We start from the raw sequence: 13975 nt of genomic DNA, 5'->3' as shown, positions 1-13975 counted from the left end.
GAGAATTACATAGTTGCTTAAAACAAAATGTAAACTTCTCTAGGTTGCACTCCTCTCTGCTCCACCATCAGAGGAAAAGCATTTATCCATTTAAACAGATGCAAAAGATGATATTTTTAAAATGAAGACACTGTTGTCAAGGAGGCAAATATACAGCAAAGATTCTGTGGGATACTTAAGCTACTAAAGTACAATTCGAAGGGTGCTGTGCAGCAGGGTTCTCTGGGAGAAAGTTCTGGTCTATTAATCACGTACAGAAGCATGGAGGCTACCATTTATAACCTGCCGGTCAGCAAAACCAAAAAAGGAACTCAAAAACTGTTCACGAAACATACTTCACCCTAATCAAACTCCCCGCTCCCAGGAGGATGAATGCCGTCAATCCCAGCTTCCCCTTAGTCAAGGAAACTACTAAAAAGTCATATTATTACATATTCTTGTCATGAGCCTACTTCTAGTCTTCTGAACAGAGGCCCTGGAGGCAATGACTTGTCTGTCCTGGCAGGATTGGACTCGGCTGTAATGGTCCCTGTGGTTTAATGACACTGACATTCAATGTCTCAGCTCATAAGTGATTGGCTGCCATTGGTGAGGTATCATAAAGCAACCAGTGCTAATAATAGCCATCTCCAAGTGAAGACTTAAACTCCATCCCCAGCCAGAAGAGAATGATGGAAGCAAAGAAAATGGCAGAAAATAAAAAGGAAAAATAATTTGTATATCATTACAATATACTTCTATGGTGATATGACAGCAATACTCATTTTTTAAATACACAGAAATGTAGATGACTTTAGTGTACTTTTGCTATTTAATTGCATTTTAATCTGTTTACTTTGACCCAAAGAATGACAGAAACAAATCCTTCAACGGATATAATTCAAAAATGACTTTGCATGGTTTACTAATATTATGGCAACTATGAAATCTATGACTTGAATTCAACACATAAATTCATATTGATCAGCTATTTTAATCACTTTTTAGCATGGAATAAGCGCCAAAAAATGCAATCAGACACCAAGGTCTATTACAAAAATCTAGCTAGGTATGAGTTAACTCAAATGGCACCCACCTACCTTACTCTTGCATTTCAGTGAATCAGATAGCTTAAGAACATATTAATACTGGGCACCAAACTAATGTTGACATCTTTCAGTTTAAATCAGTACCGCAAAAATTTAGGAATGAACATAACCAGGACAAAAGATAGCTGCAAGGGACAGAAAACTCTTGTGGATAATTAGAAATGAGGCATCATGAAGCTCAACATCAGGATTACCTTGAACGTGACCTTTGTTAACAGATTGTATTAATAAAGAGCACTTTAAGTGCTCTATCTGGGTTTTAACCAACTTCGAAGAGTTTAAAAAAGGTCAACTAATTTTTTAAAATTTTTTTTTTTTTTTAGAAAGGGTCAACTAACTAAATTCTGTATGTCTCATTGCAACAGTGACGACACTCCAAAAGTACTTCATTGGCTGTAAAGCGCTTGGAGACATCCAGTGGTTGTGAAAGGCACTATATAAATGCAAGTCTTTCTTTCTTATTTCATGAAGGTGAACACTCCACATGAGACTTTTCTGTCCACACTAAGAAGCTTTGCATAAACTAATTTAACAGAGCATGTCATGTGGTTATAAACATTTTATTTCCAACCACTCATACAAACTATCTAAACAGGAATGAACAAATATTCAACTCTCAAGTAGGCTGAATTCCTGCAAAAGCTGCTTATGTCATACGGTTACTATTCGGGCTTATGAAACACCATTTTCTCACTCAAAATGACAGATGACAGTTTCCATGAATCAACCATGTCCTTTACAATTTGCAACCTTTTACTTCTGGCAAGAGCAGAAAGCAATTTATCCCAGGCCTACCATTTAAGTCCGATTACGATTAAGTTGCTTGCTGTAACTTATGCAGGATTCTCACAGTATCTTCGGCCGCTCAAAAGTAGGAAAATATCAAGATGTTAATCCAGCTTCATACAAGCTGAAGGAGCTAATTGAATTTATTTCCAATTAATTTACAGCAACAAGGAAATTGGGGAAATACTGTACAGCACAAGTAGAAATGTATAATACATACACCTGGGGTAACAACAGAAAATGCTGGAAAAACTCAGCAGGCCAGGCAACATCCGTGGAGAGAAAATAGAGTCAACGTTTCAGGGCAAACCCTTTGTCAAGATTTTGCTATCATACATATATCTGGGGCATGGACTCAAAGTAATTTGGTTTCCCAATAAACGCTTTCAAGTCTCCTTTTGTGATTTCTGTAAAATTATCAGGACAGAACCTCTTGTTCCTAAGCACAGCAAATACAGGAAATTTCAGTGGGGAGAAGCACACCACCTGGGACCCCACCTGACTTTTCTGTCCATGTTTACACACTTCCCACCCCAAGTTCATGTTTGCACTGCACATAGGTGATTCAATAGCTCTAGCAACAGGAAAATATCAAGCATCTTGCAGAGAATATGGAAGCTAAAGCTTATGAAGTTCTATAGTATGGAAAAGCCTCAAGTCCAAGTAGAATTGCCGAGCCAACCTAGAATAAATCCTTGTTTTATATGTACCTTTAACTTTTCTAAAGATAGGGCTGTCACTCAATCGTGACCAAAGCAAAAATATTAACTTAATTTGACAGTACAATAAATTCCCTAATATTTTTTAAAGATTGCTTTACAAATATCATGAAAACTGCAATTGAGAGAGCAAGCACAAACAGTCGGCAACATAGAAACATAGAGAGGAGCAGGAGTAGGCAATTCGGCCCCTCGAGCCTGCTCCGCCATATAATGAGGTCATGGCTGATCATTCAAATTCAGTACCCTGTCCCTGCTTTCTCCCCATATCCCTTGATCCCCATAGCCTTAAGAAATATATCTAACTCCTTCTTGAATATATTTAATGAACTGGCCTCAACTGCCTTCTGTGGTAGAGAATTCCACAGGTTCACCACGCTCTGGGTGAAGAAATTCCTCCTCATCTCAGTCCTAAATGGCTTACCCCTTATCCTAAGATTGTGACCCCTGGTTCTGGACTCACCCGCCATCGGGAACAGCCTTCCTGCATCTAGTCTGTCTAGTCCTGTTAAAATTTTATAAGTTTCAATGAGATCCCCTCTCATTCTTCTAAACTCTAGCGAATACAAGCCCAATCGACCCAATCTCTCTTCATACGTCATTCCTGCCATCCCAGGTATCAGTCTGGTGAATCTTCGCTGCACTCCCTCCATGGCAAGAACATCCTTCCTCAGATAAGGCGACCAAAACTGCACACAATACTCAAGGTGTGGTCTCACCAAGGCCCTGTACAACTGCAGCAAGACGTCCTTGCTCCTGTACTCAAATCCTCTCGCTATGAAGGCCAACATACAATTTGCCTTCTTAACCGCCTGCTGCACCTGCATGCTTACCTTCAGCGACTGGTGCACAAGGACACCCAGGTCGCGTTGCACTTCCCCTTTTCCCAATCTATTGCCTTTCAGATAATAATCTGCCTTCCTGTTTTTGCCACCAAAGTGGATAACCTCACATTTATCCGCATTATACTGCATCTGCCCAATCACCCAACCTGTCCAAATCATACTGGAGTTTCTCTGCATCCTCCTCACAGCACACACGCCCACCCAGCTTTGAGTCGTCTGCAAACTTGGAGATATTACATCTAGTTCCCTCGTCTAGATCATTAATATATATCGTGAATAGCTGGGGTCCTAGCAACGGTCCCTGCGGTACCCCACTAGTCACTGCTTGCCACTCGGAGAAAGACCCATTTATTCTAACTCTTTGCTTCCTGTCTGCCAACCAGTTCTCTATCCAAGTCAGTACCTTACCCCCAATCCCATGTGCTTTAACTTTGCACGCTAATCTCTTATGCGGGAACTTATCGAAAGCCTTCCGAAAGTCCAAATACACCACATCCACTGGTTCTCCCTTATCTATTCTACCAGTTACATCCTCAAAAAATTCCAGTAGATTAGTCAAACATGATTTACCTTTTGTAAATCCATGTTGACTTTGTCCGATCCCGTCGCTGTTTTCCAAGTGCTCTGCTATTACATCTTTTATAATGGACTCTAGCATTTTCCCCACAACCAATGTCAGGCTTACCGGTCTATAATTCCCCGTTTTCTCTCTACCACCTTTTTTAAATAGTGGGGTTCCATTAGCTACCCTCCAATCCATGGGAACTATTCCAGAGTCTATAGAATTTGGGAAGATGACCAGCAATACATCTACTATTTCTAGGGCCACTTCCTTAAGTACCCTAGGATGTAGATTATCAGGCCCTGGGGATTTATCGGCCTTCAATGCCGTCAATTTCCCTAACAATACTAATTTCATTTAGTTCCTCCCTCTCATTAGACCCCATGTTCCCCGACATCGCTGGCAGGTTATTTGTGTCCTCCTTTGTGAAGACAGAACCAAAGTATGTATTTAATTGGTTGCCATTTCTTTGTTCCCCATTATAAATTCCCCTGTTTCTGACTGCAAGGGACCTACACTTGACTTCACCAATTTTTATTTGGAGGGTAGCTAATGTAACCCCACTATTTAAAAAAGGTGATAGAGAAAAAACAGGGAACTATAGACCGGAATGCCTGATATCGGTCGTTGGGAAAATGCTAGAGTCCATTATAAAAGATGTAATAGCAGAGCACTTGGAAAACAGCGACAGGATCGGACAAAGTCAACATGGATTTACAAAAGGTAAATCATGTTTGACTAATCTACTGGAATTTTTTGAGGATGTAACTGGTAGAATAGATAAGGGAGAACCAGTGGATGTAGTGTATTTAGACTTTCAGAAGGCTTTCGATAAGGTCCCGCATAAGAGACTAGCGTGCAAAGTTAAAGCACATGGGATTGGGGGTAAGGTACTGACTTGGATAGAAAACTGGTTGGCAGACAGGAAGCAAAGAGTTGGAATAAACGGGTCTTTTTCCGAGTGGAAGGCAGCGACTAGTGGGGTACCGCAGGGATCAGTGCTAGGACCCCAGTTATTCACAATATATATTAATGATCTAGACGAGGGAACTAGATGTAATATCTCCAAGTTTGCAGACGACACAATGCTGGGTGGGCCTGTGTGCTGCGAGGAGGATGCAGAGAAACTCCAGTACGATTTGGACAGGTTGGCTGATTGGGCAGATGCAGTATAATGTGGATAAATGCGAGGTTATCCACTTTGATGGCAAAAACAGGAAGGCAGATTATTATCTGAATGGCAATAGGTTGGGAAAAGGGGAAGTGCAACGAGACTTGGGTGTCCTTGTGCAGCAGTCGCTGAAGGTAAGCATGCAGGTGCAGCAGGCGGATAAGAAGGCAAATGGTATGCTGGCCTTCATGCGAGAGGATTCGAGTACAGGAGCAAGGATGTCTTGCTGCAGTTGTACAGAGCCTTGGTGAGACCACACCTTGAGTAATGTGTGCAGTTTTGGTCGCCTTATCTGAGGAAGGATGTTCTTGCCATGGAGGAAGTGCAGCAAAAATTCACCAGACTGATACCTGGGATGGCAGGAATGACATATGAAGAGAGATTGGGTCGATTAGGCTTATATTCGCTAGAGTTTAGAAGAATGAGAGGGGATCTCATTGAAACTTATAACATTCTAACAGGACTAGACAGACTAGATGCAGGAAGGCTGTTCCCGATGGCAGGGGAGTCCAGAACCAGGGGTCACAATCTAAGGATAAGGGGTAAGCTATTTAGGACTGAGATGAGGAGGAATTTCTTCACCCAGAGCATGGTGAACCTGTGGAATTCTCTACCACAGAAGACAGTTGAGGCCAATTCTTTAAATATATTCAAGAAGGAGTTAGATATATTTTTTAAGGCTATGGGGATAAAGGGATATGGGGAGAAAGCAGGGACAGGGTACTGAATTTGGATGATCAGCCATGATCACATTGAATGGCGGAGCAGGCTCGAGGGGCCGAATGGCCGACTCCTGCTCCTATCTTCTATGTTTCTATGTTTTTTCTCTTCACATATCTATAGGAGCTTTTACAGTCAGTTTTTATGTTCCCTGCAAGCTTACTCTCATACTCTATTTTCCCCCTCTTAATTAATCTCTTTGTCCTCCTTTGCTGAATCTTAAACTGCTCCCAATCCTCAGGTTTGCTGCTTTTTCTGGCCAATTTATATGTCCTCTCCTTGGATCTTATGCTATCCCTAATTTCCCTCGTTAGCCACGATTGAGTCACCTTTTTTGTTTTATTTTTATGCCAAACAGGGATGAACAAATTCTGTAGTTCATCCATGCGATCTTTAAATGTTTGCCATTGCCTATCCACCGTCAACCCTTTAAGTAACATTCCCCAATCCATCCTAGCCAACTCGCACCTCATACCATTGTAATTTCCTTTATTTAATTTCAGGACCGTAGTCTCTGAGTCAACTACTTCACTCTCAATCTTAATGAAGAATTCTATCATATTATGATCGCTCCTCCCCAAGGGGCCTCGCACAAGATTGCCAATTAATCCTCTCATTACATAATACCCAGTCTAAGATGGCCTGATCTCTAGTTGGTTCCTCGACATATTGGTCCAGGAAACCATCCCGTATACACTCCAGGAATTCCTCCTCCACAGCATTGTTACTAATTTGGTTAGCCCAATCTATATGTAGATTGAAGTCACCCATGATAACTGCTGTGCCCTTATTGCACGCTTCTCTAATTTCCCATTTAATGCCATTCCCAACCTCAGCATTACTGTTTGGGGGTCTGTATACAATTCCCACTAACGTTTTCTGCCCCTTGGTATATCTCAGCTCTGCCCATACAGATTCCACATCATCAGAGCTAATATCCTTCCTTACTATTGTGTTAATCTCCTCTTTAACTAGCAATGCTACCCCACCTCCTTTTCCTTCTTGCCTGTCCTTCCTGAATATTGAATACCCTGGATGTTGAATTCCCAGCCTTGGTCACCCTGGAGCCATGTCTCCGTAATCCCAATTATATCATATCCGTTTACCTCTATTTGCGCAGCTAATTCATCCACCTTATTACGAATGCTCCTCGTATTAAGACACACAGTCTTCAGGCTTGTTTTTTTAACACAACTTAGTCCTTTTAGAATTATTATTTAATGTGGTCCTGTTTGATTTACACCCTTGATTTCTCTGCCTTCCACTTTTGCTTTTCTCCTTCCTGTCTTTTGTTTCTATCCTTGCTTCCCTTTCCTCTGTCTCCCTGCACAGGTTCCCAACCCCCTGCCATTTTAGTTTAAACCCTCCCCAACAGCACATTAAACACTCCCCCTGGGACATTAGTCCTGGTCCTGCCCAGGTGCAAACCATCCAGTTTGTACTGGTCCCACCTCCCCCAGAACCGGTTCCAATGTCCCAGGAATTTGAATCCCTCCCCCTTGCACCATTCCTCTAGCCACGTATTCGTCTGAAATATCCTTCTATTTCTACTCTGACTAGCACGTGGCACTGGTAGCAATCCTGAGATTACCACCTTTCAGGTCCTATTTTTTAATTTACCTCCTAACTCCCTATATTCAGCTTTTAGGACCTCATCCTGTTTTTTTTACCTGTCGTTGGTAACTATATGCACCACGACAACTGGCTGTTCACCCTCCCCCTCCAGAATGCCCTGCAGTCGCTCCAAGACATCCTTGACCCTTGCACCAGGGAGGCAACATACCATCCTGGAGTCTCGTTTGCAGCCGCAGAAACGCCTATCTATTCCCCTTACAATGGTATCCCCTATCACTATAGCTCTCCCGCTCTTTTTCCTCCCGTCCTGTGCAGCAGAACCATCCATGGTGCCAGGAAGTTGGCTGCTGCTGCCTTCCCCCGATAAGCCATCTCCCCCAACAATATCCAAAGCGGTATATCTGTTTGAGAGGGGGATGGCCACAGGGGACCCCTGCACTACCTGCCTGCGCCTACTACTCTGCCTGGCAGTCACCCATTCCCTTCCTGCCTGTGCAGCCTTTACCTGCGGTGTGACCAACTCACTAAACGTGCTATCCACGGCGTCCTCAGCATCACGAATGCTCCAGTATGTATCCATTCGCAGTTCCAGTGCTGCAATGCGGTCTGCCAGTAGCTGCAGCTGGATACGCTTCCCGCACACATGGTCGTCATTATTAATAAGTAGTTTAACACTTTACTGATTGCAAACCAGTAAACTATGTCACCTGTTCATGACCAGATCACAACAGTTTAAAATACACAATCCAAATTTATACATCGATCAAGCTCCAAGTCAGAAAAAGCATCTCGAGCAGCCATTTTAGATTTTAAGTAAACTGAATTTATCTCAACAGTTTCTGAATATTTACACACAAACTTATAACCAAAACTCTAGACACACAAAATTGCAAGTGGCTATAAGCTACAAAATCTGACATTGCAGGGAAATGAATTCCCTAGCTAAATTATGTTAAATTAGAATGAGGCGGCCGAATCCCGTTTCGTCATGCCCTCAAGCACACACTGGTGCTGTAGCCAAAATACACATTAGTAAAAGGATAATTTACCACCATGTTGATGATTTCTAAATATGGTTTTTGCCCCTGAACGTCAGTCACTAACTGAAATTCACTGGAGTACATGGAACTCCCTACCATCACAGAAGCCAGTCTTCAGCCAATTCAACTTACTCCACGTGATATCAAGAAATGGCTGAGCGCACTGAATACAGTGAAGGCTATGGGCCCCGACAACATCCCGGCTGTCGTGCTGAAAACTTGTGCGCCAGAACTAGCCGCGCCTTTAGCCAAGCTGTTCCAGTACAGCTACAACACTGGCATCTATCCGACAATGTGGAAAACTGCCCAGGTATGTCCTGTCCACAAAAAGCAGGACAAATTCAATCTGGCCAATTACCACCCCATCAGTCTACTCTCAATCATCAGCAAAGTGATTGAAGATGTTGTCGACAGTGCTATCAAGCGGCACTTACTCACCAATAACCTGCTCACTGATGCCCAGTTTGGGTTCTGCCAGGACCACTCGGCTCCAGACCTCATTACAGCCTTGGTGTATGACTGGATGTGGCAGGACAGCAGAGGTTTAATCTGATCCTTTGGTTGTGGGATCACTTAGCTCTGTCTATAGCCTGCTGTTTAGCAGGCATGTAGTCCTGTGTTGCAGCTTCAGCTGGTTGGCACCTCATTATCAGGTATGCCTGGTGCTGCTCCGGACATGCTCTTCTACACTCCTCATTGAACCAGGGTTGATCCCCTGGCTTGATGGTAATGGTAGAGTGAGGGATATGCCGGGTGATGAGATTAGATGGTGGTGGAATACAATTCTGCTGCTGCTGATGGTCCACAGCGCCTCATGGATGCCCAGTTTTGAGCTGCTAGATCTGTTCTGAATCTATCCCATTCAGTACGGTGGTAGTGCCACACAACACGATGGAGGGTGCCCTGAGTGCGGAGACAGGGCATCGTCTCCACAAGGACTATGCGGTGGTCACTACTACCAATACTGCCATGGACAGATGCATCTGCAACAGGTAAATTGGTGAGGAGGTCAAGTAGGTTTTTCCCCTCGTGTTGGTTCTCTCCACCTGCCGCAGGTCCTGTCTGACAGACATGTCCTTCAGGACTTGGCCAGCTCAGTCAGTAGTGGTGCTAACGAGCCACTCTTGGTGATGGACATTGAAGTCCCCCACCCAGAGTACATTTTGTGCCCTTGCTACCCTCAGTGCTTCTTCCAAGCGGTGTTCAATATGGAGGAGTACTGATTCATCAGCTGAGGGAGGGCAATAGGTGGTAATCAGCAGGCAGTTTGCTTGCCCATGTTTGACCGGATGCCATGAGACCTCATGGGGTCCGGAGTCAATGTTGAGGACTCTCGGGGCTACTCCCTTCTGACTGTATACCACTGTGCCGCCACCTCTGGGCAGGACAGACCCACCTCACCATACCCAGGGATGGTGATGGAGGAGTCTGGGATGTTGGCTGGAAAGTACGATTCTGTAAGAATGGCTATGTCAGGCTGTTGCTTGACTAGTCTGCGAGACAGCTCCCAATTTTGGCACAAGTCCCCACATGTTAGTGAGGAGGACTTTGCAGGGTCGACTGGGCTGGGTGTGCCTTTGTCATGTCTGAATCAACACATTCGGGAAAGGTAGAGAGACAAATATTGTAATTCAACAGCAACATGAATTTTTGGATTAATATTGGTTGTTTAAAAAGCCCCATGAAAATACATGCCAAGTATGAAATCAGATGTGGCCATTTAACAAGGTGCTTTTAATTCATAGACAATTTTTTTGTTGGGAAGTCCACCTCCCAACCACTGAACCATAGGCCTCTCCTATTGTCTACTCAACAGAACATAAATGAGGGAGTAGCAATTTTTTCTGATGACCAAAATCATCGAATTTCTACTGCTTCTAGTTGACTTCCTCTTAAAGCAGATTCTGAATGGATCAGACATGTATCACAGCTTTATCGGCAGAAACAGATTTTAGTACAAGCACAGCTGTGACAGAAATTGAAACTGGCACTTCCGCCCTGTGTAACCACAAATAATTTGAAGAGGTAAGCCAAACACTTCCAGTGTCAACGTTAATGTGACAGTTTGGCTCAATTGGTCGTACTCATGCCTGATGATGTGAAAGTGATGGGTTTAAGTCCACAACAGAACTGCAATGTATAATGTAAAGTGACACTCCAGTGCAGTTCTGAGATTATATTGCACTATCAATGGCGTCCTTCAGAGAAGACACTAAACCAATATCCTTTCTACTTGGTCAGGTGGACTTTAAAGATCCCATAGCATTATTCAAAACACACCAGGGTGTCCTGCACAACATTCCTTGCTTGACCAATGCCATATATTAAAATATTGTTTTTTTAAAATATATTCCATATATGTCTTTCTTTTTCCTCAACTGGAGGATTCCCTTCTAACGTGGTTGGCATGGCTCTCGATCGTGTCTGTTCCATTTCCCTCACTTCTGCTCTCGCCCCTTCTCCCTTGGTCCCCTTGTCCTCACCTTTCACCCAACCAGCCTCCGCAATCAATGGATCATCCTCTGCCATTTCCGTCACCTCCTACGTGATCCCACCACCAAACGCATCGTGCCCTCACCTCCCCTTTCAGCATTCCGAAGGGACCGCTCCCTTCGCAACACCCTGGTCCACTTCTCAATCACCCCCAACAGCCCCTCCCCTTGGCACCTTCCCATGCAAGCGCAGGAGATGCAACACCTGTCCTTTTACCTCCTCCCTTCCCACTGTCCAGGACCCTAAACACCTCTTCCAGATTTACTTGTACGTCTTGCAATTTAGTTCGTATACTGTATTCGCTGCTCACAATGCACTCTTCTTTTCATTGGGGAGACCAAACGCAAATTGGGTGACCGCTTTGCGGAATACCTCCATTCAGTCCGTAAGGGTGACCCCGAGCTTCCGATTGCTTGTCACTTTAATTCTCCCCTCCACTTCCACTCTGACCTCGGCCTCTTGCACTGTTCCAATGAAGCTCAACGCAAGCTCGAGGAACAGCACCTCATCTTTCGATTAGGCACTTTACAGCCTTCTGGACTCAACATTGAGTTCAACAATTTCAGACTATAACCCCCCCCCTCCCCATTTTTTCAGGCAGTAACTGATGATCCTGCCATCCCCATTTGCAACATTTTATCTCTCCTGAGTTCAATCCTAGCACAGACTGTGCCTTTAATTCCTTCCTCCCCTCCCCCCACACCTTCCCTGCCTCCGCACCTGCTTAAAACCTGTTACATCTCCAACTTTTCCAGTTCTGACGAAGGGCCATCGACCTGAAACGTTAACTCTGTTTCTCTCTGCACAGATGCTGCCTGGCCGGCTGAGTGTTTCCAGCATTTTCTGTTGTTATTTAAAAATAGTTTAATTGGTCAATAATTTTTTGTTTGTTAGATGTTTGTCCACATAGCAGTCCCCACATTCGAAAATAATTAATTGTGTGAAGTGCTTTGCAACATTGACCACGTGATAAGATGCTATAAAGTATGTTTTAGTCCAATTTGCTAAAAATTAAACTAACTGTTCACTTCATGAATTAAATAAATGTTTCCAACTCCTGTTTCCATACAGCTGGAGTTCAGATCGGTTAAACCACTTTTTGCTAGCTGAAAAAAATATACATCACCAGAGATAGTCTATGTACTTGTACTAAATTTTGATCCATTTCTCCAACAGCTCCAAAATACAGCACATTTATCACTTACATTGTACCACGTTAGCTGATCGAGATTGCCAAATATACTTGCAGTGTTGGATAAGCCGTTATTTGTGTCAGCAATAAAATGTCAAGCTTATTTCTGCCCACTTGTGACTTTTCTATACTACTGTGTCATTTATAATCAGTTCTAATTTCAGGGATTTAAAAAAAATATTTTTCTTCGTCTCATGCCTCTAAATTATGTGTAGTAAAACTACATATTAACTAATGTAATAACTAGCTCTTCTGCAGTTCCCTCACACCACACAGTTCAAACAAAATGCATGTCATCGCTGAATATACTCAACATTAAACTTTAAAACTGTAGATTACATTTCAAGCAGGTAGAAGTTATATTTAATCTGAGATCGATATCGATTTTTGCTAGCCAAGGGTATGAAAGGATATGGAGCCAAGGTGAGTGGATGGAGTTAGGATACAGATCAGCAATGATCTAATTGAATGGTGGAACAGGCTCGAGCGGCTCAATGGCCTACTCCTGTTCCTATGTTGAAGGCGTAAAATTAGCAAAAATTATACTATTTTTAAATGCCATTTCACCGGTTCTCTACAAATTTATCCTAAAGGTTAATAGTGTACAACATCAAGCACAATTCTTTGCTTGCTGCCTATAAAATTACTTGGAAGGGTGGTGTAGTACACATTGAAGTTCCTGCATGCTGTGCCATGGAGTCCTAGGAGTTGGATATTTTCCATGTAGCAAGCTCCTGACCACATTCATTCCACCAAGATGAGGTCCTGAGCAAAGGCCAAGTATTCATTTACTGAAGGAGGGAGGGGCAGAAATGTGAGAAACAGTCACATGCCCACACTATAAGGCAGAAATGGCTCATGAACCAAACAATAACTTGCATTTATAGAGCGCCCTTTACTGTAGTAAAACGTCTTAAGATGCTTCACAGGAGCATTATCAAACAAAATTTGACATCAAGCCACACAAGGATATAGTAGGACAGGTGACAAAGAGGTAGGTTTTAAGGAGCGTCTTAAAGGAGAAGAGGCGGAGAGGCTTAGGGAGGAAATTCCAGAGTTTAGGGCCCAGGCAGCTAAAGGCATGGCCAGCAATGATGGAGCGATTAAAATCAGGAATGCGCAAGAGGCCAGAGTGTTTGGGGGCTGGAGGAGGTTACAGAGATAGGGAGGTTGCTAACGGTCTGTTTCAGTCTCAGACAGTGAGCAGGGAGAGAGATGGAGTCGGTGGCTAGGGAACGGAGTGTGCGGCAGGGACTGAAGACAATGGCTTCAGTCTTCCTAAAAGGTGACATGTTGATGAAAAATGTACTTGCATTATTTTCTGCTTTTAAAAACAGAGCACACGACATTAATCTATTAAGTTTCAGATTCTTGAAGTTCTACTATTACTATTAGGAGCGCTTACGAATATGCAACAGAATTTCATTTAAAAAAATACAACTCATAAAAAAATTGACTCTTTATTAGTTAACCATTTATATGAGAGCACCAGCAGCAGATTGGATCAGCTCATCTCCTTACTGTGAGTTAGCATCCAGTCCCAGAGATTGGTCTTACATACTCAGAAAATTCAGATCTGGACCCCTCTGTTCTCTGAACACTATAAAAAGGAGAGCTAATTCATTATGGGGTTAATAATTTGACTCCTAGCATCCAGAGTACTGCTGCGTATCAACGCTGGGTCTCCATATTATGAGCAACTGATGCCCAAGGCCTATGGAGTCCCAAATCGCACAGCTAATCATAACACAACCTGGAAGTCATGCAGTAGGCTCATTTAGGCT

At 43.2% G+C, this 13975-nt stretch overlaps 1 protein-coding gene across 1 annotated transcript in view; it reads right to left on the bottom strand.

Moving 5' to 3' along the window:
* The window catches only part of ubr3 (ubiquitin protein ligase E3 component n-recognin 3), a 381077-nt gene that overhangs the window by 173978 nt on the left and 193124 nt on the right, over nt 1-13975 (bottom strand).

This window comes from Somniosus microcephalus, chromosome 4, assembly GCF_052327205.1.
Source record: "Somniosus microcephalus isolate GS21.2 chromosome 4, FLI_Smic_1.0, whole genome shotgun sequence".
Taxonomy (NCBI): domain Eukaryota; kingdom Metazoa; phylum Chordata; class Chondrichthyes; order Squaliformes; family Somniosidae; genus Somniosus; species Somniosus microcephalus.
Note: the sequence above shows the minus strand (reverse complement) of the source record. Positions and strands in the feature narration are given on the sequence as shown.